The sequence below is a fragment of the Pristiophorus japonicus genome, chromosome 2, assembly GCF_044704955.1.
Source record: "Pristiophorus japonicus isolate sPriJap1 chromosome 2, sPriJap1.hap1, whole genome shotgun sequence".
Lineage (NCBI taxonomy): Eukaryota > Metazoa > Chordata > Chondrichthyes > Pristiophoridae > Pristiophorus > Pristiophorus japonicus.
In genome coordinates, this window is record NC_091978.1 from 291,906,015 (window position 1) to 291,933,791 (window position 27,777).

Consider the following 27,777-nt stretch of genomic DNA (forward strand, 5'->3'; position numbering starts at 1 on the left):
ACGGATCACATTCTTCCAACCCTCTGGTGCATGCAAGCTTGCTGCGTGTGTTACAAGGGACATCGTTGGGGTGGATGAAATCCAGAAGTCATGACACTGTCACTATTCACTTCATACCCAATAAACCTGTTAACAATCCGCACACAATGCCTCATCTATGGCGGGGGTGAGGACTTTCATTGGGGGTGGGATGCGCATGTGCTGGGGTAAGGGTCTTCAGCTGGCGGAGGCAGCACTTGCACTGGGGTAAGGGACTTTGGCTGGAACATGGCTTGGGGAGACAGCACACGTGCTGGGGTAAGGGTCTTCAGCTGGTGAAGGGATGCACTTACACTGGGGTAATGGACTTCAGCTGGAACTTGGTGGCTTTTGGGGAGATCGATCCTCTGTGGCTTCTGAAGTCAAAATGGATCAAATTACAAATTGGAAAGTCAGTCAGAGCTTGAGCTATCGTCCAGTTACACATTCCAAAGGAACTTCTGGGTGTGGCTTATCCTCCAAGGGGGACCAATCAGCAATAGGTCATGTGAAAACGGAGAGCCAATCAGAGAAACGGCTGCATTTCAGTTAGTACAAATAGACGCAGCCCTATAAATTAATACAGATTTGTTTTTAAACTTTAACCTGTAAGGGGACTCCGATATAATGTATATACAAATGATGGCACAACCGTTAAAAAAATAAAGCTGTATCAGCAAAAAGACTCTTGCAAAAATAATAGCTATGTACAATAAGGAGCCTATATAAATAATCCATAAATGAGCGAAAAACAAAACAATCATGGCTGAGATTCGGCGAAAGGTGCGGGAACATTGAGAGATTTGTCTCTCTCTTTGGGAAAGTAGTGCGGTCGGCGGGCTGGCCGGTCTGCGCGGGCTGATACGCGGCGCGGTGAGCAGTCGCAGCCTGGCTGACGCCGGGTGGCGGTGAGCCGGCCGCTCGGAGTTTGTTGAATGAGCCGCAGATGGAGCGGGAGGAAGGAGGCCAGACAACCGCGGCCCAGCTAACTCAGCAGCCCGCGTTACCGCCAGCAAGGTTTAATTTCTCTTTCTCCTTCAGGTTTGGGTTTTCTTTCGCTTTCCTCCAGTCGTGTGGAGGCGGCGCGGTTTTGAAACGGGGAAAGTTGTCGGCTCCCCCCACCCCCAAGCCCCCCTTCCTTTCATAACAGTACTTTCGGACAACATGGCGTCACCGAGAAAAGGGGGAAAAAGTGGAGTTGGTCAAGTCAGATATAGAGAATAAAGTAAATTATCTGCCGGGGAAAGTTCACTCAAGTTTGTGCTTCAAGAGTTCCTGCTTCCGAACAGCAAAATCTGCTTATTCGGGCTTTCGTTGCAGATATTTTTGGGTTTAGCTCCGGTGTCGTGTGTTCTGTTAAAGTTTTTTCTCTTTAAAAGTGAAATTTAAACGAAAGGTTGCGACGGATTGCGTTTCCTTCTCAGTCTCGCTGTCTTTAGATGGTGATCGGTGTAACATTCCCATTCCGACCGAGGTGAAACATTTTAATAATTATATGGTGTGTATCGAATATATTTATATTTCTGGTTATGCGCCAAATGCTGCAGGGTTCACGGAGTTTTAATAATTTTATACAAGTTTTAAACTATTTTTGTTTAATGTTTCGCAGTATTTGTACTTAGATATTTGAATAAGAGTTGAAGTGGAGTTTGTGGACGTGATTTATTTTTTATCCAACTCTGATGTAAATCTTGTGAAACCACCTCCTCCATCTTCCTGACTCTTCAATTTCCATTTCACGGATCATCACCGGGTTAAATGTAGAAAGTCTGAAAGATGTGCCACGTTTTTTTTCTTTTCCCTATTAAAGTCTTACGGTAGGATCTTCCACAAATGTGAAGAATGTTGCAATGATACTTAAAAAAAAAAATACTTGGGCTGTGAAAGAAAGTTTTAATGTAAATGATGCCTTGTTGAAATATATTTTCTGTATTTAAAAATGCTCTAATTAATACTAGTTGAGAAATATGAAGTATATGCTTTACTGATGCTCTGTAAGAGTTTATTTCTGATTTAGTATAAAGAAGGTATCTTGCCTCTAAAACTAAATTGCTCAGAAGATTTTGCCTGAGTCAGTTTTCGTGTACTTTTAGTGGTAATCTATTATTATTATATAGGTGAATGTGACAGGTACTTGTAGATGACTGGAATGACCTGTGTGGATTAGCATATTTTAGTTTCAGTGTAATATATGTACTGTATGTTTCCTTTATCTGTGCTGGAGATTTTTTTGCATGTACTGGTGCATTATCTGCCATGCATCCTTCTTGGCACTTTGACAGGAATCAGTTCAAGGCAGGGATTGAGTTACCAAAAGGACAAGAAATTTGTCCTTGCATTGGATTTTTTTTGTTTATATTCTGCATATCCTCTTGCTTACAAACTTTCCACCAGCATTTCTGTGTTGTCTTCCTGTTGTCAAAGCTTTGTAATGAAATGCCCTCAAAGGGTCTGAAGTTTAACTATTTTAAAAAGTGCTATTTGAGATATATAGACATTTGATTTTCACAAATGACAGACCCATAAATCTCATTTTGGATACAGTTTAATATGTATGTGTGTGTGTACATTTGGCAGATGGGTTATTGTTTGTTTTAAAAAGAACTTCTAAAGATGCCCTATGCATAAAATGACAAAGCGGAGCTTTCCCTCGGCGCTTGTAATAAAATCTTACGTATTTTATCTTTCAATTTCAGCCTATGCGTTTGTTTCACTGGCAGATACTTGTGTGGTGTACATCTGAATGTCTCTTCACCGGCTAAAGCAGGGAATGCAGTAAAGACTTAGTTTTTGTAAGCAATACCTTCCTGTTTTAAAATAGTTTCTACATGTTTTGGTGATTTGGTTCTTGATGGGGTAGTCTTGCTAGTTTTCAGCTGGACTGCTGGAAGAGACACTTCATGTTAGAGTAGGTTTAATATATATGTACGCAGCAAACTTTAGTCGTCAAAAATTAACTAGTTACATGTGTATTTTCAAACAAATTAATCCTGCATAATTTAAATTTAAAATTGATTATGTAATTATTTGTTGCATGCACACTTGGGGTTATGACAATTGCTGGTCTACCTTCACACACTGGTATCTGAAGGATGGTCTCTGATTAATTGATAAATTGTTACAAAATAGTCATATTTGCAGGAGTCAATCCTGGTATTGGTAATTACACTCTTCCTTTTAATCTGCTATTTCATGTAAGTTGCTGAGCCTTTGCAGAACAGATACGTACCAGTTAATTGGGGTGGGGAGAAAGAGATGAGTCAAATAAGGCAAGCTCTACACCATTGGTTTCTCATTCCTTGCATGATGGTGCTTGGTTAGAAATTTTCATGAAGGCAGACTGAGGAAAACTGACTTGGAGATTAATTTGAATAACCAGCAGGCTTTGCACAGAAATAGCAACCTGGTTGGAAAATGGTGATGAAACTGCATCATTGTTCTTTACTACAGTAGTGAGTAATCCAGTACTTGCTACTTAGCAAAATCTTATTGAATTTGGTGATGTGGTCCTTGAAGGGGTAGTCTAGCTAGACTGCTAGAAGAGACACTTAATGTGTGTGTTGTGTCATAATGCTTGATTTAAATTTAAAATAAATTTACTTCCCTCAAATCATTTTAGTTTTAAACCTGAAGCATCCTCTAATTCTGTATTGTGCGCTCCAGCCTGTCGGATGTGATGCAATTGTATTTTTAAGATTCAGAATTCCAATTTGTGGGAAAGGTACTGCTGACAACGGGTTCTTTTTGGGATACAGTATTGTCACCAGAATTTTGGTGTAATTAAAACAATCTCTGATTCTATTTCCACAGGTCGAGAATCCATTTTATGATTGGAAGTGGAATTGGGGTGTATTCCTTAGAGCACTTTCACCCTCGATTTCATTCGAGGTTATAGGGCAGTTTCCCTTGTTGAGTAGTATGGGTCAGTTCTGTCTCCATGAATACAAAACTATTGACCTGTCATTGTTGTGGGACTGTGGGAGCAAGACCGATTAATTTATAGTCAGGAGTTGTGCTTGGAGTATTAAGCCTGTTTGCAGGTCTCATTGACTCAATGAGTAAATGCACTGCTGGGTGTGGCATTGAGCTGTACAGATCGGGAAGATCCTGGGACAGTCCATGTTTCTGCTATGATAGCTTATCTTGACTACAATTGGGCTAGTCATACCTAGACTAGGAAGGAGAAAATGAGCTGGGGTTACTGCTCCAATATGTGGCCACTGCTGGATGAGAGTGTGGTCAGTTTAGCTGTGACTATCTTAGAAACATAGAAATCTACAGCGTAGAAGGAGGCCATTTCGGCCCATCGTGTCTGCGCCGGCCGACAAGAGCCGCATGGCCCTCGGTCAGTAGCCCTGAAGATTACATATAAACCTTTGAACAATGGCGGAAAGGTAAAGAGCACCCAGTCCAACCAGTCCGCCTCACACAACTGCGACACCCCTTGCACTGAAACATTCTACAATCCACCCCAACCGGAGCCATGTGATCTCCTGGGAGAGGCAAAAAACAGATAAAAACCCAGGCCAATTGGGGAAAAAAATCTGGTAAAATTCCTCTGATCCATCCAGGCGATCGAAGCTAGTCCAGAAGATCACCCTGGCCGTATTTAGAAATTTGCAGCACAAAAGGAGGCCATTTCGGCCCATCGTGTCTGCGCCCGCTGACAAAGAACTTGCCAGCCTAATCCCACTTTCCAGCTCTTGGTCTGTACCCCTGTAAGTTACGGCATTTTAAGTACACAACCAAGTATTTTTTTTAAATGAGGTGAGGTGAGGGTTTCTGCTTCTACCACCCTTTCAGGCAGTGAGTTCCAGACCCCCACCACCATCTGGGTAAAGAAAGTTCTCCTCATATCTCCTCTCAACTTCCCCACAACTACATTAAGTCTATGGCCCCTGGTTGTTGACCCCTCTGCCAAGGGAAACAGATCCTTCCTATCCACTTTATCCAGGCCCCTCAATTAGGTCTCAACTCAACCTCCTCTGTTCCAAAGAAAACAGACACAGCATCTCCAATCTTTCCTCATAGCCAAAATTCTCCAGACCAGGCAACATTCTTGTAAATCTCCTCTACACCCTTTCCAGTGCAATCACATCGTTCCTCTAATGTGGTGACCAGAACTGCACACAGTACTCCGGCTGCAGCCGAACCAGTGTTTTATACAGTTCAAGCATAACTTCCTTGTTCTTCTATTCCATGCCTCGACTAATAAAGGCAAGTATACAAATGCCTTCTTAACCACCTTATCTGCCTGGCCTGCTACCTTCAGGGATCTGTGGACCTGCACTCCAAGGTCCCTTTGTTCTGCTACAGTTTTCAGTGTCGTACCATTTAATGAGTATTCCTTTGTATTGTTAGACCTCCCCAAATGCATTACCTCACACTTATCCAGATTTGAATTCCATTTGCCACGGTTCTGCCCACCTGACCAGGATATCTTCCTGCAGTCCACAGCTTTCTTCATTATTAACCACACAACTTATTTTAGTGTCATCTGCAAACTTCTTAATCATACTCTCAACATTCAAGTCCAAATCATTGATGTATACCACAAAAAGCAAGCAACCCCAGCACTGAGCCCTGCGGAACCCTACTCGATACAGCCTTCCAGTCACAAAAACACCCATCAACCATTACCCTTTTTGCTTCCTGCCTCTGCCAATTTTAGATCCAACTTGCCACTTTGCCCTGGATCTCATGTATTGCTGTTTTTCGCAGCTTCATATTTTGCTGCAGCTGATATCAGCAGTTTTCTTTAACCTTCACCACTTCTTGGCTTTTTATTTTATTCCTTTCTGCCAAGTGTCAACCCCCAGCTGAACAGAAAAAAAATGAAATTTCGCCAATATCTAAGCTCTGAGAAAACAAATGAAATCACTCCTCTTTTAATAAATGTGATAATTAAGAGACACGGGTGCCACGAGGCGTGAGCACCAATTCTGTCGACCTGCAGTGTGTTTTTAAACAAACTTTCCTGAAATTAGACCAAAGACATATTTTCATATATAGAAAAAATGATTTATTTATGTACTTCCCCACATGTTGCTGTATGAAGAGAATTTTTTTTTTTAAGCCTAATTTTAAATGTGGCAGGAGAATGTAAATTTGATTTGCTTCATTACTTACCATCGTATCTGCGCCAGCCAACAAGAGGTTATCCAGTCTAATCTCACTTACCAGTTCTCTGTCCGTAACCCTGCAGGTTACGGCACTTCAAGTGCCCATCCAAGCATCTTTTAAATGTGGTGAGAGTTTCTGCATCCACTATCCTTCCAGGCAGTGAGTTCCAGACCCCCACAACCCTCTGTGAAGAAGACTCCCCTCAAATCCCCTCTGAACCTTCGACCAACCACCTTAAAACTATGCCCCCTTGTAATTGATCTCCAGTAAGGGAAATAGACCCTTGCTATCCACTATATCCAGGCCCCTCAAAATACACCTCAATGAGGGGTCTCAGCCTCCTCTGGTCCAATGAGAACAAAGCTAGCCTATCTAATCTGTCTTCATTGCTAAGATTCTCCATTCCAGGCAGCATCCTAGTAAATCTCCTCTGCACCCACTCTAGTGCAATCATATGGCAACCAGAACTGCACGCAGCACTCCAGCTGTGGCCTAACCAGCGTATTATACAATTTAACCATAACCTCCCTGCTCTTGTATTCTATGCCTTGGCCAATAAAGGCAAGCATTCCGTATGCCGCCTTAACCATCTTATCCACCTGGCTGGCTACTTGCAGGGATCTGTGGACAAGCACTCCAAGGTCCCTTTGTTTGTCTACACTTTTAAGTGGCCTACTGCTTAATGTACATATCCTTTCCTTAGCCCTTCCAAAGTGCATCACCTCACACTTCTCCGAATTAAATTCCATTTGCCACTGCTCTGCCCACCTGACCAGTAGATTGATATCCTCCTGCAGTCCATGACTTTCCTCTTCATTATCAACCACACAGCCAATTTTAGTGTAATTTGCAAACTTCTTAATCATACTCCCTATATTCAAATTCAGATCATTCATGTATGCCATAAAAATCAAAGGACTCAGTACTGAGCCCTGCGGAACCCCACGAGAAACATCCTTCCAGTTACACAAACATCCATCAACCATTACCCTTTGCTTCCTATCTCTAAGCCAATTTTGGATCCAACTTGCCACTTTGCCCTGTATCCCATGGGTTTTAACCTTCATGACCAGTCTACCATGTGGGACCTTATCAAAAGCCTTGCTGAAGTCCATATATACTACATTGTAAGCACTACCCTCATCAACCCTCTTAGTTACCTCCTCAAAAAATTCAATCAGGTTAGTCAAACACGATCTTCCCTTAACACATCCGTGCTGACTGTCTCTATTTAATCCTTGCCTTTCTAAATGTAGATTTATCCTGACTTTCAGGATTTTTTCCAATAATTTTCCCACCACTGAGGTTAGGCTGACAGGCCTGTAATTACTCAGCCTATCCCTTTCGCCCTTAAACAATGATACCACATTAGCAGTCCTCTGGTACCATGCCCAAATCCAAAATGATGGTCAAGGCCTCTATTTCCTCTTTTTCTTCACTCAACAGTCTGGGATGCATTCCATCTGGGCCTGCGACTTACCTACTTTCAAAGCTGCTAAACCCCTTAATACCACCTCTGTTTATTTCATCCAGAATTTCACTCCTCCTTGAAAGCAGCATCTGCATTGCCCTTGTGAAAACAGATGCTAAATATTTATTAAGAACCATACCAACATCTTCTGCCCCACACAAAGATTACCCTCATGGTCTCCAATAGGCCCGACCCTTTTTTTAGTTATCCTCTTGCTCTTAATATATTTATAGAACATCTTTGGGTTTTCCTTAATTTTACTAGCCAATAATTTTTCATGCTCTCTTAGCAATCCTAATATCCTTTTTAATTTTGCCTCTTAACGTTCTATATTCCTCCAAAGATTCTACAGTATTTAGCCGTCGGTATATGACATAAGCTTGCCTTTTTTTCTTTATCTTCCCTTGTAAGTCCCTAGACATCCAGGGGCTCTAGAATTATTATTCCTACCCTTTTTCTTTAAAGGCACATGTTTAGCCTGAGCCTTCCAGATCTCCTCCTTGAATGCTTCCCACTGTTCTGATACTGATTTACCCACAAGTAGCTGTTTCCAGTCTACTGTGGCCAAATCACTCCTCAACTTAGCAAAGTTAGTTTTCCCTCAATTTGGGACTTGTATTCCTGGTCTATGCTTGTCCTGACTGAATTATGGTTACTGGCACCCAGGTTCTCTCCCACTAATACTGCTTCCACCTGCCCAATTTCATTCCCCAAATCTAAATCCAAAACTGCTGTCTCCCTCCCACTATTTGGGGGTCTATAATACACGGCCAGCAGTGTGATTGATCCTTTTTTATTTTTCAGTTCAACCCATATGGCCTTATTTGAGGATCCCTCTAATATATCATCCCTTCTCACTGCTGTAATAGTTTCTTTAATCAATACCGTGACACCCCCCCCCCTCCCTTTTTACCCCCCTCCCTGTCTTGTCTCAAAATCCTGTAATCAGGAATATTGATCTGCCAAACCTGCCCCTCTTTCAGCCATGTCTCTGTAATGGCTATACAGGTGCTATGTCCATAATCCGGAGCTCTGGAATCCAGACATCGGGCTGCTCCGTGGCAGGGTCGTCCAGAAACTGGAAAATGTTTCAAAATATGAAAATATGATCTCATCCTTTCTACTTATGTTGTTAGTCCTGATATGGACCACGACCTTTAGCTGTTTACCCTCTTCCCCCCCCCCCCCCCCCCCCCCCCAAGAATGCCTTCCGTTTGCTCTGTGACATCCTTGACCCTGGCACCAGGGAGGAACCATACCATTCTGGAGTCACATTTATGGCTGCAGAAATGCGACTCTGTTCCCCTACCACATCAGCGCTCTCATTCTTTGTCCCTCTCCCTGTGCAGCTGAGCCACCCGTAGTAGCTTGGCTCTGGCTACACTCCCCAGAAGCACCATCGCCGTCACCCGGTGCTCAGAAGAAAATATCGGTTTGAAAGATAGAAAGGGGGACTCCTGCACTACCTGCCTTGCATTCTTACTCCGTCTGGTCACCTACTTCCCTTCTACCTGCATGCTTTTTAGCTGCAGGTGACCACCTCCGAAATGTGCTATCCACGTAGCTCTCAACCTCGCGGATGCACCGTATTGACTCCAGCCGCCGCTCAAGCGCCGAAACAGAGCTCGAGTAGTTGAAGCTGGAGACACCTGTACACATGGTTGTCTAGGCTGCGCAAAGCGTCCAGGACTTCCCACATGCCACAGGATGTGCACTCCACAGGACTGAGCTTCCCTGCCATCCCTCTAATTAAACTTACCTAATTTAAAATCAAATTAAAAAGAAAGAGAGCTACCAATCAAACAGCCAACTAATTACCTGCCCAGATGAGGGCTGTGAGATCCTTGTCCGGACTCTTAAATGCTGACATTGCCTGCTGACTATCATTGTCTATTTGCATTCATGAAGAGTGGATCTTTAGGACAGATGGTAGATTGGTGTACTAACATGGAGTGTTATATGCTTATTTGTGTCCGAGTTCAAATTTCCACTAAGCTACAATACTCTTTCCCCAAACCGCGTCCCCTACCCTCAGCCCCGACAAGGAAAGATAAATTTGGCTAGTTGCAGGCTGCTATTGTATAGTACATGGGTCCTTGCCCACTTAGCTCGAATGGCATTGGTAGCAAGTCCCCTTCCTCTTTTTTTTTTGCCAGACAGGAGTGAAAGGTACCTAAAATGGGGCATTAATATAGTACAATGAGCTTTGCTTCATGATTGAAAAGCATATATAATTTTGTACAAATAAAAATGTACTACAAGGGGGTTATGAGGTAAACATTAAGAGAAGATGTTTGATCTGCCAGTGACTTTCGTACTGATACTAGTAGAGTGTGAAATTGTGGGAGCAACAGCTGTTGCAGCATGTAAAAATACATGCTTTTATATAGTGCACTTAAAAAAAAAACCCCAAAAGGCTTGGATTTATATAGTGCATTTCACGACTACCGGATGGCTCAAAGCACTTTACAGCCAGTGAAGTACTTTTGGAGTGTAGTCACTGTTGTAATGTAGGAAACACCGCAGCCAATTTGCGCACAAGCAAGCTCCCACAAACTGCAATGTGATAATGACCAGATAAATTTTTTTTTAATGTTGATTGAGGGATAAATATTGGCCAGGACACCAGGGATAACTTCTCTGCTCTTCGAAATAGTGTCATGGGATCTTTTATGTCCACTTGAGAGAGCAGGCGGGGCCTTGGTTTGACGCCTCATCCGAAAGATGGCACCTCTGACTGCACGGGAGTGTCAGCCTAGATTTTTTTTTTGTGTGCTCGTCCTTTAAACCACAACCTTCTGACTCAGGCGAGCATGCTGCCCACTGAGCCACAGCCAAAGTAGTAGTTTTGAAGTGTAGTCACTGTTGTAATGTAGGAAACATGGCAGCCAATTTGTGCACAGCAAGGTTCCGCAAAGAGCAATGTGATAATGACCAGATAATAATTTTTTAGTGATGTTTGTTGAGGGTCAAATGTTGGCCAGTACACCCTGTTCTTCGAAATAGTGCCATGGGATCTTTTACATTCACTTGAGAAGGACAGACGGGGCCTCGGTTTAATGTCGTCTCCGAAAGATGGCGTACTCCCTCAGTGCTGCACTAACTTGTCAGCCTAGATTTTGTGTTGAGGTCCCTGGAGTGGGATGTGAACCTTCTGACTTAGGCGAGAGTGGTGCCAACTGAACCACAGCTGACACATATAATGCATGGAGTTTTAATCTATTGAATGCATCTCTTGCTGATTGAATAGTAGGTATTGCACCATAGGGTGGAACTAAGCCACACAAACCAGGAAGGTTTTATCCTTTAGGTGATTTCCACTCCAGTACCTGTGAGACACTACAATTGTTTGTAGTATTTCTAAGGAGAAAAATTTACCAGGGTCCCATTCACGATCACTGTCTATTGACCTCTGCTGAAAAGTGCACGTGGCTGGATGTTGCGTATGCGTAGTTTTGATTCTCCAAGTTTGAATAGACTGATTGCACTCACTGGCAACATGTGTATGAGGGAAAGGCACGAAAGGATTGCTAGCACCTGTGCAGCTATACCTCTGTACCCCTCCTGTGTAGCCTCATTTTTCATAATGTGTTGTCAAAGCTTTATAACCCGTCTATACTATGATGTGCCTCATGATACTTTCATATTATAAATGGACACGCTTATTTGCACTGTAAAAATGGTCGCCATGCTCCAACCTTTGTCTGATTGGTCTCCTTGGAGGATAAACCACATCCTGAAGTTTCACTGGAATGTGTAACTAGAACCGCCCATCCCAAGGTCTCTCTGACTTTGACAAATTGTAACTCTATCCACTTTGACTTCCTGAAGCGACTGAGGACAGAGCTCCCCAGAAGACAACAAGGGCCAGACAATGTGCTTTTCCCCCAGTCCAAGTGCATGCCACCCCCATCCAAAGTGCCTTACCCCAGTCCAAGTGAATCCTTCCACCCCCCCCCCCCCTTGCCAGAGATGGGGCAGGCATTCTCTACAGATAAACAGGTTTAAAGGTAATGAAGTGAATAGTGACAGTCATGACTCTGGATATCATCCACTCCAACAATGTCCCTTGTAGGGGGTTGGAAGATCCGTACCCCCGCGCTCGCATCTCCTTCCCCCCCCGCCCCCGCCGCAACCCTCCCAAGTCCGCTCTGTCACTAGGACTGCCGCTGTTGGGGCCTAGCGAGTCCTAGAGGGGGAGAAAGCGAGTTGGCAGTGGAGTGTCGGGGGGCCGAGTGTGGGCGAGTCCTCGGGGAATCAGCAGCAGAAGAGAGTCGGGGCCTCAGCGGAGTCTCATGGCTCAGGTCCTGCTTCTCGGCACCATGTGAAGGGGATGATTTGGGCCATGAAGTCCGGGGGCGGTGGGGGATTGGTCGCTTGTCACTTTAAAAAATAAAAGAAAAAAAGTGCAGTGCGGGCAAGGGTGGGGTCCAGGGTTGGACGGATGCCTGTCTGTCAAAAACGTACAGTACAAAAAGTTAATTTGATTTATAAATAAAGGGGCAAACCTGCATCTAAAGGCAAATGCAACCTTTGAGTACAGGTATTATGTTTGGATGCTGGGACTGCTATTTTCTTGTGGCTAAACACAGCCTGAGTTTCCAGGCAAGTATTGTATTGTAAATTGCACATTGGCATATATGGACTTCTCCAAAACATTGAGGGTGTTGTGTAGATAGAATTGTAAGTCACAAATCTATTTTGAAAAAAAGTCAAGCAAGTGCAATTTGTATATGCAGTTTGATAAATATTGTTGCTCTGGATTGCTTCATGAAATAATGAGTAAATTCAGAGTACTCTGCAAGGTGCTATGTTTCAAAACTGTTTTTTCATTATAAATGCATTAGAAGAGGCTAATTTTTAGTAGCTGCTAAATTCTCTCCAAAGGTGCACTCTCTTTGAGTCCAAGTCCTCTGCTGAAATGGTCAATGTGAGCCTAGATAGTGAAAGGTGTTTATAAGCTCCAGAAACAACTGTTGTAATGTATACTATTAAGGAACATGTACTGTAATACTGTGCTCGTGCTGGGAAAGCTTTGACTTGTGAAGGTCAACTGTTTGGTGGAATGAAAGTTCAAGACCGATGCTGGTAATATGTAGCAAAGAATCTAATGAAGACTATGTGACTGTTCACATGTTTGTGAAACATTGAACACCTGTTTAATTTCTATTATGTTGACTGCTTTTGTGTGATTGGACTGATGACTCACTAACTTTTGTTAGCTACTGATCATCCTTTCTAGTAGTTCTGGAACTTTATGGATTCTTGGCATTATTTTACTTATGAGATATTTTCTAACTTGAGTCAGTTGGCCGCTGGGTCAGAAGGTGGTGGGTTTGAGCCCCACACAGGGATTTGAGCATACGATCGTAACATGCTGCAATGCAGTACTGAGGGAATGCTGCGTTGTTGAAGTGCTGTAGTTCGAATGAAACAGAGGTCTTGTCTGTTCAGGTTAAAAATTCTATTATAATTTTCAAAGAGAAGGAGGGAAATGTTCTAGCAAGAATCAGGGGAGGAAAGGTAGCTGGTAATTCATAATTGACAGTAGCTATCCAGAAAGAAAATGTATGAGTCGAGCACAGATTGCTACAGTTGAGATGCAAAAGCTCTTGTTTGTTCTGAGCCTAAAAGCATTAATGGACACACCAGCTACCCTTTATAAATAATGTACATTCTTTGTAATGTGGAATCCCAAGAGTCTGCAGAGAAAGCATCATTATCAGACTCTTCAACCTTCTTTGAAATCCTCAATTGATTTACAGCTCAGAAATGGTGCAAAATGATACTCCAGTCTACATCAGGTCAGTCAGTGAAAGTCAAGATGTGAGCCCATTATCCCAGACATAGTAATTAAACCATTTGATTGGACAGGAAATCAAACTGTTTGGTATGGCCTTCAGTGTTCTGAGTGGGGGTGGCCTATAGATTTGATTATTACTGAGATGTTTTATTAAAAACATAATGCTGGATTATACTAGCTCAATGGATCTGAAGCAATAAAATAAATTGTCTTTGACCTGTAAAAATTGACATTGGATTAGCAGACTGATAGAAGGGCAGGATAGTTGTTAATGTGCAAACTCATTCCTTTTGGTGTGGAAGCAAGTCATCCTCGTTCGAGGGACCGCCGATGATGTTTGCCCATGGTGTGAAACTTTGTAACTTGCACCATTGTCATTCCTGTCCGAGGTATCACGATTATAACCCCCCTCCCACCAATTCGGTCAAAGATAAGGGCATACGGTATACTAATGCATCATCCATTGTGCTGCGGTATCTATATTATATTGTATGTAGGGTAACACATGCCTGGTAGTGAGTTACAAGGCTGTAATTCAGTTGAGCTGTTCTGATGTTGTAAATTCTGAGTGGTTGGTGAACATCAGCAGATCTGCAAAATTGAATTACTGTCTTAAACTCACTGCTAGGCTTATTATGCTTCAGTGTCAGTGCAAAAAGGAGGAGCCTCGCTGCTCTGCTTTGGAGTCATGTTGGTTCCTGATTCTAGATTTCCATAGCTTAGTATTGGTGCAAAGCAAAACTTATTTTGGGCCAATGTTGTAGTGTAAATCCAGCTTTCAATTATAGTCTAAGTGTTATGCTATATTGACCATAATGGTAGTTTGAAATAAGCGTTTTGATTTAATTCTTTTTAACATTCTTCTTTCGAATTTACTGTTGTGCTGCTAATTAAATTCCATTGATCAATGGCAAAATCTTAACAATCAGCTTAATGTTCAAACAATATCCTTTAGATCTTTCAGATTTTGTGAATATAATTATGAAATCGCATGCAAAACTAGAAATTTAACTTGGTGTTTTGAGGTTGAAAGTAGGTGTGACCTCTTATTACATGCTAATTATAGTCCACCTTCATTTATCCATCCAGAAGCACCTTACAATTCCCTCCCCCCCCCAAATTGCAGCATCCACTAGTCCGTTTAAATGTTTCCAGGATTTTTGTGTCTACTATTCTGTCTCAAAGTCCATTCTGTGTGTTGATCACTCTTTTGAAGAAGCATTTCTTAATATTGGTCTTAAATTTGCCTTTTACTAATTTGAACCCATGTCCCATTGCAATTTACTTTTGAAATAATTTTCTGGATTTAACTATCCCATACCCATAACTCTGTGGAATATGGGCAACACATTGACCTGTTTCCAATCTTCTGGAACCTTCCTAATGTTCAGTGACTCCCTCATGATGGATGTTGGTGCCTCACAAATCTCCTCCCTCATCTCTTTCAGAACTCTGAGGTAGTCTATTTGTGGTAATTTTTATTTTGAGCCCTTTTGGCTTGTCTGGCACTTCCATCTCTTCACATTGAAGCCCTTGATTTTACTTTGGTTATCTTTGTTTGAATAACATGTTTCTTTAGGAGAGGAGGGAGACAATTTGCAGGATGCGAGGTAGGGGGCAACTGGAAGTATAACTGAATAAATTGTGCAGTTGGGGTGATTGTGTTTGTCTTCAATCCTTGTGTGTATGTTGCTTAGTTAGGTGTTAAGTTTATTCAGGCAAGTGCACTTTTAAGTTCATTTGTACATAGTGGTTGTGGCTGCCTTCCTAGTTGAAAACTTTACTTAATTCTTTGCAGTGGAAATTGGGCAGACTTATTAAAAATTGCAGTTCCATCACAATGATTATATTGAGTATTGGTATGATTTGGTTGTGCCTGGTAGAGGAAAAAGCAATAAGGAATTATGGAAAAGAGGAGAAAAATGGCATTGCAACATCCTCTACCATTGCATCTATTGCATCTTTAAACTGGATGTGTTATTTGGGTGCTGTGGTAGGTTAAATGCATCTCTGATCATCCTAATGAGGAGACTTGTATATTTTAGGGGATAAGAACATAAGAATTGGCAGGAGTAGGCCACATGGCCCCTCGAGCCTGCTCCGCCATTCAATATCATGGCTGATCTTTGACCTCAACTCCATTTTCCCATCCAATCTCTATATCCACATCCATTGATTCTCCGAGTGTCCAACAATCTATCTCTCAGCCTTTGGGATAGAGGATTCCAAAGATTTACGACCCTCTGAGTAAAGAAATTCTTACTATGCCCCCTATTTCTACACACTCCAGCCAGGGGAAACAACCTCTAAGCATCGACCCTGTCAATCCCCTTCAGAATCTTACATGCTTCAATGAGATCACCTCTCATTCTTCTAAACTATAGGCCCAATCTACTTGATCTCTCCTCATAGAACAACCCTCTCATCCCAGGGGTTAACCTAGTGAGCCTTTGTTGCACCGTCTCTTAAGGCAAGTATATCATTCCTTCGATAAAGAGACCAAAACTGCACAGTACTCCAGGTGTGGTCTCACCACAGTTGTAGCAAAAGCAAAATACTGCAGATGCTGGAATCTGGAGTAAGTTGTAGCAACTCTTCCTTACACTTGTACTCCAACCCCATTGCATTAAAGGCCAACATGGCATTTGTCTTCCTAATTGCTTGCTGTCTACCTGCATGCTAACTGTTTTTCCTGTACGAGCACACCTACGAGCTTGCGCTAAACATTACAATTGTAAGATGGTCATTGCGATGGGCATGATGTATGATTTCCAATACCAAGACAAATCCTATGTTTTCATTGTTAAAATTTTCAGGTTGACTTTCTAAGCTTTTTTTAGAAAAAGGCTTTTCCTTTGATATTTCTGTGAATTGCATATCTTCAACATTACTATCTCTAAAGTCAGAACTCAATGTTTTACATCTATGGATAGATGGTACCACTTTTTAATAAACAATGTAACTGCATTATTTGAGAATGTATTCATAAGAAGGTGGTTGTTGGCCAATCATCCCAGCCCCAGGACATCACTGCAGGAGTTCCTTGGGCCCAACCATCTTCAGCTGCTTCATCATTGACCTTCCCTCCATCATGTCAGAAGTGGGAATGTTCACTGATGATTGTAGTGTTCAGTTCTATTAGCAACTCCTCAGAAAATGAAGCAGTCCATGCCCGCATGCAGCAAGACTTGGACGACATTCAGGCTTGGGCTGATAAGTGGCAAGTAACATTCGTGCCACACAAGTGCCAGGCAATGACCATCTCCAACAAGCGATAGCCTGACCATCTCCAACAAGCGATAGCCTAACCACCTCCCTTTGACATTCAATAGCATTACCATTGCTGAATCCCCCACCATCAACATTCTTGGGGCCGGGGGGTCACCATTGACCAGAAACTTAACTGGACCAGCCAAATAGATACAAAAACACCAGCGGGTCAGAGGCTGGTTATTCTGCGGCGAATGTCTCACCACCTGACTCCCCCAAAGCCTTTCCACCATCTACAAGGCACATGTCAGGATTATGAGGAATACACTCCCCTTGCCTGGATGAGTGCAGCTCCAACAACACTCAAGAAGCTCGACACCATTGAGGCCAAAGCAGCCCGCTTTATTGGCACCACATCCACCATCTTCAACATTCACTCCCTGCACCACCGCCACACCGTGGCTGCAATGTGTACCATGTATCCGATGCACTCGCCACGGCTTCTTCGGCAGCACCTCCCAAACCCGCGACCTCCACCACCTAGAAGGACAAGGGCAGCAGGCGGATGGCAACACCATCACCTGCAAGTTCCCCTCCAAGTGTCACACCATCCTGACTTGGAAATATATCCTCCTCCTTCACTGGGTCAAAATCCTGGAACTCCCTCCCAAACAGCACTGTGGGGGAGTACCCTCACCACAAGGACTGCAGCCGTTTAAGAAGGTGGCTTACCACCTTCTCGAGGGGAAATTAGGGATGGGAAATAAATGCAGGCCTTGCCAACAACATTCACATCTCAGAACGAAAAAAAAATCTTGGGTATCCCGTCAAGTTGGAAGTTTTTGTAGATACATAAACTGTAAATGAGTGGATGTTTGAAGATTAGCAGTTACTAATATATTGGGAAGGAATTATCTGCCTTGACATTCAATGACACCCATTCTGTGCAGCCTGGCTCACTGAGTAAATCAATCAGTAAAATATGTAATGTAGTGCATGCTTTTTAAAATCCTTGTTATCTGATGCCAGACCTCTTGAAGCATAAGCTGAACTCTTCTCTGCTACATTACCGTACTATACTTATCTGTTAAAAGTGTATTTAACAAAAAGGGAAGGATTACTTGGTGAATGTTGCAGTCTATCAATTTGGTGGCAAGGCATAGTTTCATGAGCAGGTATTCACCTCCAGCTCACTGCAAATTAAAGACTGCTGTACTTTAATTCGTCAAAATTGTGACTCTTCAAATGTCATATACCTTTAAAAGATAATATATGCAGCATTTTTGTTTTGAGTAGGTTCTATTAAGTGGGTGAGTCTACCTGGGCATCTACTTCTAGTTAACACATGGTCAGATGCGGCACAAGCTTTTTATATTAATCTGCTCCTTTGGCAATTTAAGTGCCAAGGGAAATACAGTTAGTATTTTGAGTTTATGCATTATTTTTGGAATGTTCTTGTTTAAAACTGATTGCTGATTGGAAGCCTAACTGAGAGATATGAATTAAAGAGAGTAGGTATGTGGTCACTAATTTGGCGCTTTGGCTTTTTAACTGTGCGTGTGATTTCTCCTGTTGGGCTTCGTAACTACTTCTGTTCCCTCCATCAGTAACTGATTTCCTTTTGAACAGAGAAAAAAAATTGCTTCCCAATTTATAAAAATAAAAATGGGAATTCTGATGGCAAGGTGCCACACACAACTCCAAATTCACCTTTTTATTTGCTCATCCATGTTGAATAGATTCTTTCCTCTTTCCCCCTTAAGTAATAGCGACAATCTCCACTTGTAGCGTTCTTGCAGGAACCCATGGGTCTTTTGACATGATAGATGATTTTATGTTGGCTCGATGATGAATGCAGGTGTAGGATGCTCATTCCAATTGCCAAACAAGATCCTCATCTTTGCAGGGTAGATGAGTTGATATAGAGACATAGAAACATAGAAAATAGGTGCAGGAGTAGGCCATTCGGCCCTTCGAGCCTGCACCACCATTCAATAAGATCATGGTTGATCATTCCCTCAGTACCCCTTTCCTGCTTTCTCTCCATATCCCTTTAGCTGCAAGGGCCATATCTAACTAACTCCCTCTTGAATATATCCAATGAACTGGCATCAACAACTCTCTGTGGTAGAGAATTCCACAGGTTAACAACTCTGAGTGAAAAAGTTTCTCCTCATCTCAGTTCTAAATGGCCTACCCCCTTATCCCAAGACTGTCCCCTGGTTCTGGACTTCCGCATCATTGGGAACATTCTTCCCACATCTAACCTGTCCAGTCCCGTCTGAACCTTGTACGTTCCTATGAGATCCCCTCTCATTCTTCTAAACTCCAGTGTATAAAGGCCCAGTTGACCCAGTCTCTCCTCATGTCAGTCCTGCCATCCTGGGAATCGGTCTGGTGAACCTTCGCTGCACACCCTCAATAGCAAGAATGTCCTTCCTCAGATTAGGAGACCAAAACTGCGCACACTATTCCAGGTGAGGCCTCACCAAGGCCCTGTACAACTGCAGTAAGGCCTCCCTACTCCTATACTCAAATCCCCTAGCTATGAAGGCCAACATAGCATTTGCTGCCTTCATTGCCTGCTGTACCTGCATGCCAACTTTCAATGACTGATGTACCATGACACCCAGATCTCGTTGCAACTCCCACTTTCCTAATCTGCCGCCATTCAGATAATATTCTGCCTTCGTGTTTTTGCCCCCAAAGTGGACAACCTCATTTATCCACATTATACTGCATCTGCCATGCATTTGCCCACTCACCTAACCTGTCCAAGTCACCCTGCAGCTTTTTAGCGTCCTCACAGCTCACACCGCCACCCAGCTTAGTGTTATCTGCAAACTTGCCGATATTACACTCAATTCCTTCATCTAAATCATTAATGTATATTGTAAAGAGCTGGGGTCCCAGCACTGAGCCCTGCGGTACTCCACTAGTCACTGCCTTCCATTCTGAAAAGGACCCGTTTATCCTGACTCTCTGCTTCCTGTCTGCAAACCAGTTCCCTATCCACGTCAGTACATTACCCCCAATATTATGTGCTTTGATTTTGCACACCAATCTCTTGTGTGGGACCTTGTCAAAAGCCTTTTGAAAGTCCAAATACACCACATCCACTGGTTCTCACTTGTCCACTCTACAGGCCCAAGTTTCCACATGATTTGCGCCTGATTTTTAGGAGCAACTGGTGGAGAACGGACTATCTTAAATCGCAATTATCCACACTTTTTTTTTCTGCAGTTCTAGTCAGGTAGAACAGTTCGACTTTGGAACAGAATTTTTTCTTCAAAAGGGGGCGTGTCCGGCCACTGACGCCTGATTTCAAAGTTTCCACAGTGAAAACGTACTCCAAACTAAGTTAGAATGGAGCAAGTGAAGATTTTTGTAGAACTGAAAAAACCTGTTCTACACATTAAAAAATCAGGCGCAGGTTACAAATTAGGCATCCAGAACGAGGTGGGGGGGGGGGAGGGGAGGGGAAGGGAAGTCATTAAATTATACAATAAATCCTTATTTATACTTCTACAAATATTATACAAATAAATCCAACCTGAATAAACATTTATAAGCAAAGAAAAGATTAAATAAACCATCTTCCTACCTGTGTGAAAGTGCTTCAGCCTGGGAGAATGCTGCAGTCAGCCTGAGGCGCCCGTTCTTCCCGCGGGGGGGGGGAAGGAGGTGCCCGTTCTTTCCTGCGGGGGAGGGGGGGGAGAGAGGAGGCGCCCGTTCTTTCCCGAGGAGGTGAGGAGGTGTCCGTTCTTCCCGCGGGGGGGGGGGGGGGAGAAGGTGTTAGTGAGAAGGCTGCAAGTGCTGATGGCAATGTGCTTTTATTAAAAAAATGTTCAAAAATTAAACAGCTACAAAGAACTACAAAAATGGCCGAGTGCCAATGTTTTTTTTCACCGCGTGCGCGAACACTCCAATGCGCACGCACAGCGTTGCCGGCAGGAAAAAAAATAATTTAAATAGTACCCGCCCCCTCCCACTTACAAAATCGGCGCGAGTGTAGGCTCCGCCCCCCTGGGCGCCGCGCCAGGCAGACGAGGAGCTGCAGAACGCTCCAGAATTGCGAGTTTTTTTTTTTGGGCGTGAAAAACGGGCTCCCATCTCGGAGGTGCGCCCGTTTTTTATCGTGTGGAAACTTGGGGCCCTACAAGTTACAGCCTCAAAAAATTCCAGACGATTTGTCACGCATGATTTCCCTTTCATAAATCCATGCTGACTTGGACGGATCCGGTCACTGCTTTCCAAATGCGCTGCTAATTTAATCTTTAATAATTGATTCCAACATTTTCCTCACTACTGATGTCTGGCTAACCGGTCTATAATTTCCCGTTTCCTCTCTCCCTCCTTTTTTAAATAGTGGTGTTACATTAGCTAACCTCCAGTCCATAGGAACTGATCCACAGTCGACAGACTGTTTGAAAATGATCACCAATGCATCCACTATTTCTATGACCACTTCCTTAAGTATTCTGGGATGCAGACTATCAGGCCCCGGGGATTTATCGGCCTTCAATCCCATCAATTTTCCTAACACAATTTCCCACTTTATAAGGATATCCTTCAGTTCCTTCTTCTCACTAGACCCTCAGTCCCCTAGTATTTCCGGAAGGTTATTTGTATCTTCCTTCATGAAAACAGAATCAAAGTATTTGTTTACTGGTCCGCCATTTCTTTGTTCCCCATTATAAATTCACCTGAATCTGACTGCAGGGGACCTACGTTTGTTTTCACTAATCTTTTTCTCTTCGCATATCTATAGAAGCTTTTGCAGTCAGATTTTATGTTCCCAGCAAGCTTCCTCTCATACTCTTATTTTCCCCCTCTGAATTAAACCCTTTGTCCTTCTCTGCTGTATTGCAAAATTCTCCCAGTCCTCAGGTTTGCTGCTTTTTCTGGCCAATTTATATGCCTCTTCCTTGGATTTAACACTATCCTTAATTTCCCTTGTTAGCCACGGTTCAGCCACCTTCCCCGTTTTATTTTTACTACAGACAGGGATGAAGATATTGTTGAAGTTCATCCATGTGATCTTTAAATGTTTGCCATTGCCTATCCACCGTCAACCCTTTAAGTATCACTTGCCAGTCTATTCTAGCCAAGTCACGTCTCATACCATCGAAGTTACCTTTCCTCAAGTTCAGGACCCTAATCTCTGAATTAACTGTGTCACTCTCCATCTTAATAAAGAATTCTACCATATTATGGTCACTCTTCCCCAAGGGGCCTCGCGCAACAAGATTGTTAATTAGTCCTTTCTCATTACACATCACCCAGTCTAGGATGACCAGCCCTCTAGTTGGTTCCTCAACATATTGACTGGAAAACCATCCCTAATACACTCCAAGAAATCTTCCTCCACTGCATTGCTGCCAGTTTGGTTAGCCCAGTCAATATGTAGATTAAAGTCGCCCATGATAACTGCTGTACCTTTATTATACGCATCCATAATTTATTCTTTGATGCTGTCCCCATCCTCATTATTACTGTGGTCTGTACACAACTCCCACTCGTGTTTGCTGCCCTTTGGTATTCTGTAGCTCCACCCATACAGATTCCACATCCACATCATCCAAGCTAATGTCCTTCCTTACTATTGCATTAATTTCCTCTTTAACCAGCAATGCCACCCCACCTCCTTTTCCTTTCTGTCTATCCTTCCTAAATGTTGAATACCCCTGGATGTTGAGTTCCCAGCCTTGGTCACCCTGGAGCCATGTCTCCATGATGCCAATTACATCATATCCGTTAACTGTTATCTGCAGTTATTCCGAATACTCGTCGCATTGAGGCACAGAGCCTTCAGGCTTGTCTTTTTAATACCCTTTGCCCCTTTAGGATTTTGCTGTAATGTGGCCCTTTTTGCTTTCTGCCTTGGGTTTCTCTGCTCTCCACTTTTACTTTTCGTTTTTCTATCTTTTGCTTCTGCCCTGATTCTACTTCCCTCTGTCTCCCTGCATAGGTTCTCATCCCCCTGCCATATTAGTTTAACCCCTCCTCAACATTCCCCCCAGGACATTGGTTCCGGTCCTGCCCAGGTGTAGACCATCCCATTTGTACTGGTCCCACCTCCCCCAGAACCGGTTCCAATGTCCCAGGAATTTGAATCCCTCCCTTCTGCACCACTCCTCAAGCCACGTATTCATCTGAGCTATCCTGCGATTCCTTCTCTGACTAGCACGTGGCACTGGTTGCAATCCTGAGATTACTACTTTTGAGGTCCTACTTTTTAATTTAACTCCTAGCTCCCTAAATTCGTCTTATAGGACCTCATCCCATGTTTTTTTTAACCTATATGCACCACAACAACTGGCTGTTTACCCTCCCTCATCAAAATGTCCTGCAACCGCTCCGAGACATCCTTGACCCTTGCACCAGGGAGGCAACATACCATCCTGGAGTCTAGGTTGCAGCCGCAGAAACGTCTGTCTATTCCCCTTACAATCGAATCCCCTACCACTATAGCTCTCCTACTCTTTTTCCTGCCCTCCTGTGCAGCAGAGCCACCCACGGTGCCATGGACTTGGCTGCTGCTGCTCTCCCCTGATGAGTCATCCCCCTTAACAGTACTCAAAGCGGTGTATCTGTTTTGCAGGGGGATGACCGCAGGGGGACCCCTGCACTACCTTCCTTCCACTGCTCTTCCTGTTGGTACCCATCCCCTCTCTGGCTGTGTAACCTTTACCTGCGGTAAGATCAACTCACTAAACGTGCTATTCACGTCATTCTCAGCTTCGTGGATGCTCCAGAGTGAATCCACCCGCAGCTCCAGTGCCGCAATGTGATCTGTCAGGAGCTGCCACCAAATACACTTCTCACACATGTTGTCGTCGGGGACACTGGAAGCGTCCTTGACTTCCCACATAGTACAGGAGGAGGAGGAGCATAACACGTGGCTGAGCTCTCCCTCCATGACTTAACCCCTAGATTAACTTAATTTGGCAACAATAATGCTAAAGGTTACTTTGTGATAAAGAAAAAACTACTCACCAATCACTTACCCCCTTGGCTGTGATGTCACCTTTCGATTTCTTTCTACTTTTTTGACCGTGAAGCATATATTTTGATATGGGAATAAACTTTGCATTTCATCTGCACCAATGCTGTTTAGACCAATATTATTTTGAAAGTTGACATTCTTTTGGTGGACGGATGATTTTGTTAATTCAGTCTGACAGGTTTGATCTGAACCTTTTTGAAATTAGGTGTTGATTTACAAATGGAATGCGTGAGCTTCAGAATGTTTCCTTTGGGGATTTAAGATCATTTGATTTCTATACAAAAGTTATATTATTGATCACTCTAGTTTTTGATCGTGAAGCACGTCATTTTGTGTTAAGCCTTTTTAACTGACTTAATAGAAACATAGAAACATAGAAAATAGGTGCAGGAGTAGGCCATTCGGCCCTTCTAGCCTGCACCGCCATTCAATGAGTTCATGGCTGAACATGCAACTTCAGTACCCCATTCCTGCTTTCTCACCATACCCCTTGATTCCCCTAGTAGTAAGGACTTCATCTAACTCCTTTTTGAATATATTTAGTGAATTGGCCTCAACAACTTTCTGTGGTAGAGAATTCCACAGGTTCACCACTCTCTGGGTGAAGAAATTCCTCCTCATCTCGGTCCTAAATGGCTTCCCCCTTATCCTTAGACTGTGTCCCCTGGTTCTGGAGTTCCCCAACATTGGGAACATTCTTCCTGCATCTAACCTGTCTAACCCCGTCAGAATTTTAAACGTTTCTATGAGGTCCCCTCTCATTCTTCTGAACTCCAGTGAATACAAGCCCAGTTGATCCAGTCTTTCTTGATAGGTCAGTCCCACCATCCCGGGAATCAGTCTGGTGAACCTTCGCTGCACTCCCTCAATAGCAAGAATGTCCTTCCTCAAGTTAGGAGACCAAAACTGTACACAATACTCCAGGTGTGGCCTCACCAAGGCCCTGTACAATTGTAGCAACACCTCCCTGCCCTTGTACTCAAATCCCCTCGCTATGAAGGCCAACATGCCATTTGCTTTCTTAACCGCCTGCTGTACCTGCATGCCAACCTTCAATGACTGACGTACCATGACACCCAGGTCTCTTTGCACCTGCCCTTTTCCTAATCTGTCACCATTCAGATAATAGTCTGTCTCTCTGTTTTTACCACCAAAGTGGATAACCTCACATTTATCCACATTATACTTCATCTGCCATGCATTTGCCCACTCACCTAACCTATCCAAGTCGCTCTGCAGCCTCATAGAATCCTCCTTGCAGCTCACACTGCCACCCAACTTAGTGTCATCCGCAAATTTGGAGATAGTACATTTAATCCCCTCGTCTAAATCATTAATGTACAGTGTAAACAGCTGGGGCCCCAGCACAGAACCTTGCGGTACCCCACTAGTCACTGCCTGCCATTCTGAAAAGTCCCCATTTACTCCTACTCTTTGCTTCCTGTCTGACAACCAGTTCTCAATCCATGTCAGCACACTACCCCCAATCCCATGTGGTTTAACTTTGCACATTAATCTCTTGTGTGGGACCTTGTCGAAAGCCTTCTGAAAGTCCAAATATACCACATCAACTGGTTCTCCCTTGTCCACTCTACTGGAAACATCCTCAAAAAATTCCAGAAGATTTGTCAAGCATGATTTCCCTTTCACAAATCCATGCTGACTTGGACCTATCATATTACCTCTTTCCAAATGCACTGCGATGACATCCTTAATAATTGATTCCATCATTTTACCCACTACCGATGTCAGGCTGACCGGTCTGTAATTCCCTGTTTTCTCTCTCCCTCCTTTTTTAAAAAGTGGGGTTACATTGGCTACCCTCCACTCCATAGGAACTGATCCAGAGTCAATGGAATGTTGGAAAATGACTGTCAATGCATCCGCTATTTCCAAGGCCACCTCCTTAAGTACTCTGGGATGCAGTCCATCAGGCCCTGGGGATTTATCGGATTTCAATCCCATCAATTTCCCCAACACAATTTCCCGACTAATAAGGATTTCCCTCAGTTCCTCCTCCTTACTAGACCCTCCGACCCCTTTTATATCCGGAAGGTTGTTTGTGTCCTCCTCAGTGAATACCGAACCAAAGTACTTGTTCAATTGATCCGCCATTTCTTTGTTCCCCGTTATGACTTCCCCTGATTCTGACTGCAGGGGACCTACGTTTGTCTTTACTAACCTTTTTCTCTTTACATATCTATAGAAACTTTTGCAATCCGTCTTAATGTTCCCTGCAAGCTTCTTCTCGTACTCCATTTTCCCTGCCCTAATCAAACCCTTTGTCCTCCTCTTCCCATGCTACTCGAAGATGCATGAGGTTTAAATAAACTTCAAAATTAGGACCTAGAATTTCCGCAATTCACCTGAAATCGGCGAAACCAGCATAACGGATCGCGGAATTGTAAGCGCAAGTTATGTCGAGCGTAAATTGAGTTTCTGCCATCTTTAACGTTAGTTTAGTAAACATTATGTTGTAAACTGTCCCTGCCCACAAAACTGCCGACGTGCCCAGATTGAAATAATGAGAATAGCGAGTTTCCACCAATTGTGCCAGTTTGTGACCATTTGAGGCTCTTCAGATTAAACTCTTTTTTAAGACACCTTTTAAAAGTTTTAAAATATTAAATAGTGTACACCAATGAAGCTAGCAAATGGTTTTAGTATATTTTTTAAAATCATTTTTAGTGATTTAAAATAAGCTTAACCGATTGAATTGGTTCATGGAAGATTTTATATTTGATTATGAAAATGAGTTTGGGCAGAAACCTGAACCATAACTTCACTTTGCAATTTGTGCCCATATTGCCGATTGCACCCAAAGTGGAAACACTCTTCCATGGTTCTAAGTTGATTGTGTCTGTATGATTATAAATGCTCAAATGCAGGTAATACTTAATTTGTTTCCTTCTTGGCCATATGCACTATTCTCTGGCCAAGAAGGTAGACAACAACATGCCTAACAGCTGCTTTCAAAGTAATACTTTCGAGAAGTGTAAATGTGACACTCCCTCAATTTTCTTCACACCCACAGTAGAAATTAAACACACTTAAACTTTTGGCACCAAGTTAGTGCTTTTGAGTCAGGTGTAGCATAGATCAATTGCAAAGTAAAGTTCTCTCTGCTCTACCAATGTACCTCAAACTCCTTCCTTTAGAAAAAGAGAGTTTTGTGATTTTTTTTTTTCTTGTGCTGACCCCTAAGTGTGTGCTGGGCTAATGCTGAGTTTAACTCGTGCATAGAGCACTGCAGAGCTATCGCCATTGCGGGGATCATCCTACCAATGAGGAAATTGACGTAGGATTATCTGGAGCTGAGTGAGAAGACCACCGGAACCCCCTTCTGCTCCCCCCCCCCCCCCCCCCAAAATGATCAGTCTACCTCTGCAGGTTTCATCAGTGAGCCAGACAGGCTGGTCAGTTATTAAGTGCCTTGGGAGTATTGCAGACCAGTCTGGCTGTGATACCAAATTCAAAGCCCCAGAGAGGGCTGACTTGGTTCCTGACTTTAAGCACATTGTGCTTTATCTATATCCCGGTGACCTCGGTTATGGTAGTCATTAGTTGATTATTAGACAAATGTCCAGCATAGGTTTGAGCTCTCTCTAGATGGCCAGTAGGTATCGGGAACTCCCAAGTGGCATGGTGAGCAGCACAGCTGCCACCATTCTCATGACTACAGTATGGGTGCACAAGATAATCCATTAAATGATGGTTCCAGCAGTTCAGCTTCAGCATTGTGATTGGTTCATTGTAACCAAACTTTAGATATACATACCTGTTCTCTTGCCTCTCCTCTAGGTATGGAGCAGCTCCTGTCCTAACAAAGTACATTTATATAGTGCCTCTACTGTAGAAAACTACAGTACAAAAGGTGTTTCACAAAGGGAAACTGAGCCCAAGCCAAAGAGGGAGAGATTAGCAGACCAGAAGCCTTGAGCGAAGAGGATCTTGGAGAGGAACTTTTTTGAGTTGAAGCTTGAATGGTGTTGAATGGGAGACTGTTGGAGCCAAGTCTGGATGTGTCAGATACGAATGAAGGGTGGGCTGAGGGAACAGATGGGTGACTTAATGAATTTGGAAGAAAGCAGTCTTTCTGTTGGAGAGGCTATAAGGTTCAAAGTTCAGTTAAACAGGATGGTG

General features: G+C 43.2%; 1 protein-coding gene across 7 annotated transcripts in view; it reads left to right on the plus strand.

Moving 5' to 3' along the window:
• The first annotated feature begins 910 nt into the window (after positions 1-910).
• Positions 911-27,777, plus strand: part of smad1 (SMAD family member 1) — a 142,531-nt gene continuing 115,664 nt past the window's right edge. Inside the window, exons 1-2 of one of the 7 annotated variants that reach the window (XM_070871563.1) lie at positions 911-1,059; positions 2,715-2,810. The gene's annotated coding sequence lies outside the window, so the exon portion shown is untranslated. Of the gene's footprint in view, positions 1,060-1,169; positions 1,517-2,714; positions 2,811-27,777 lie in introns of those variants that run through there. The other 6 variants (XM_070871560.1, XM_070871562.1, XM_070871564.1 and 3 more) reach the window with 6 other exon arrangements.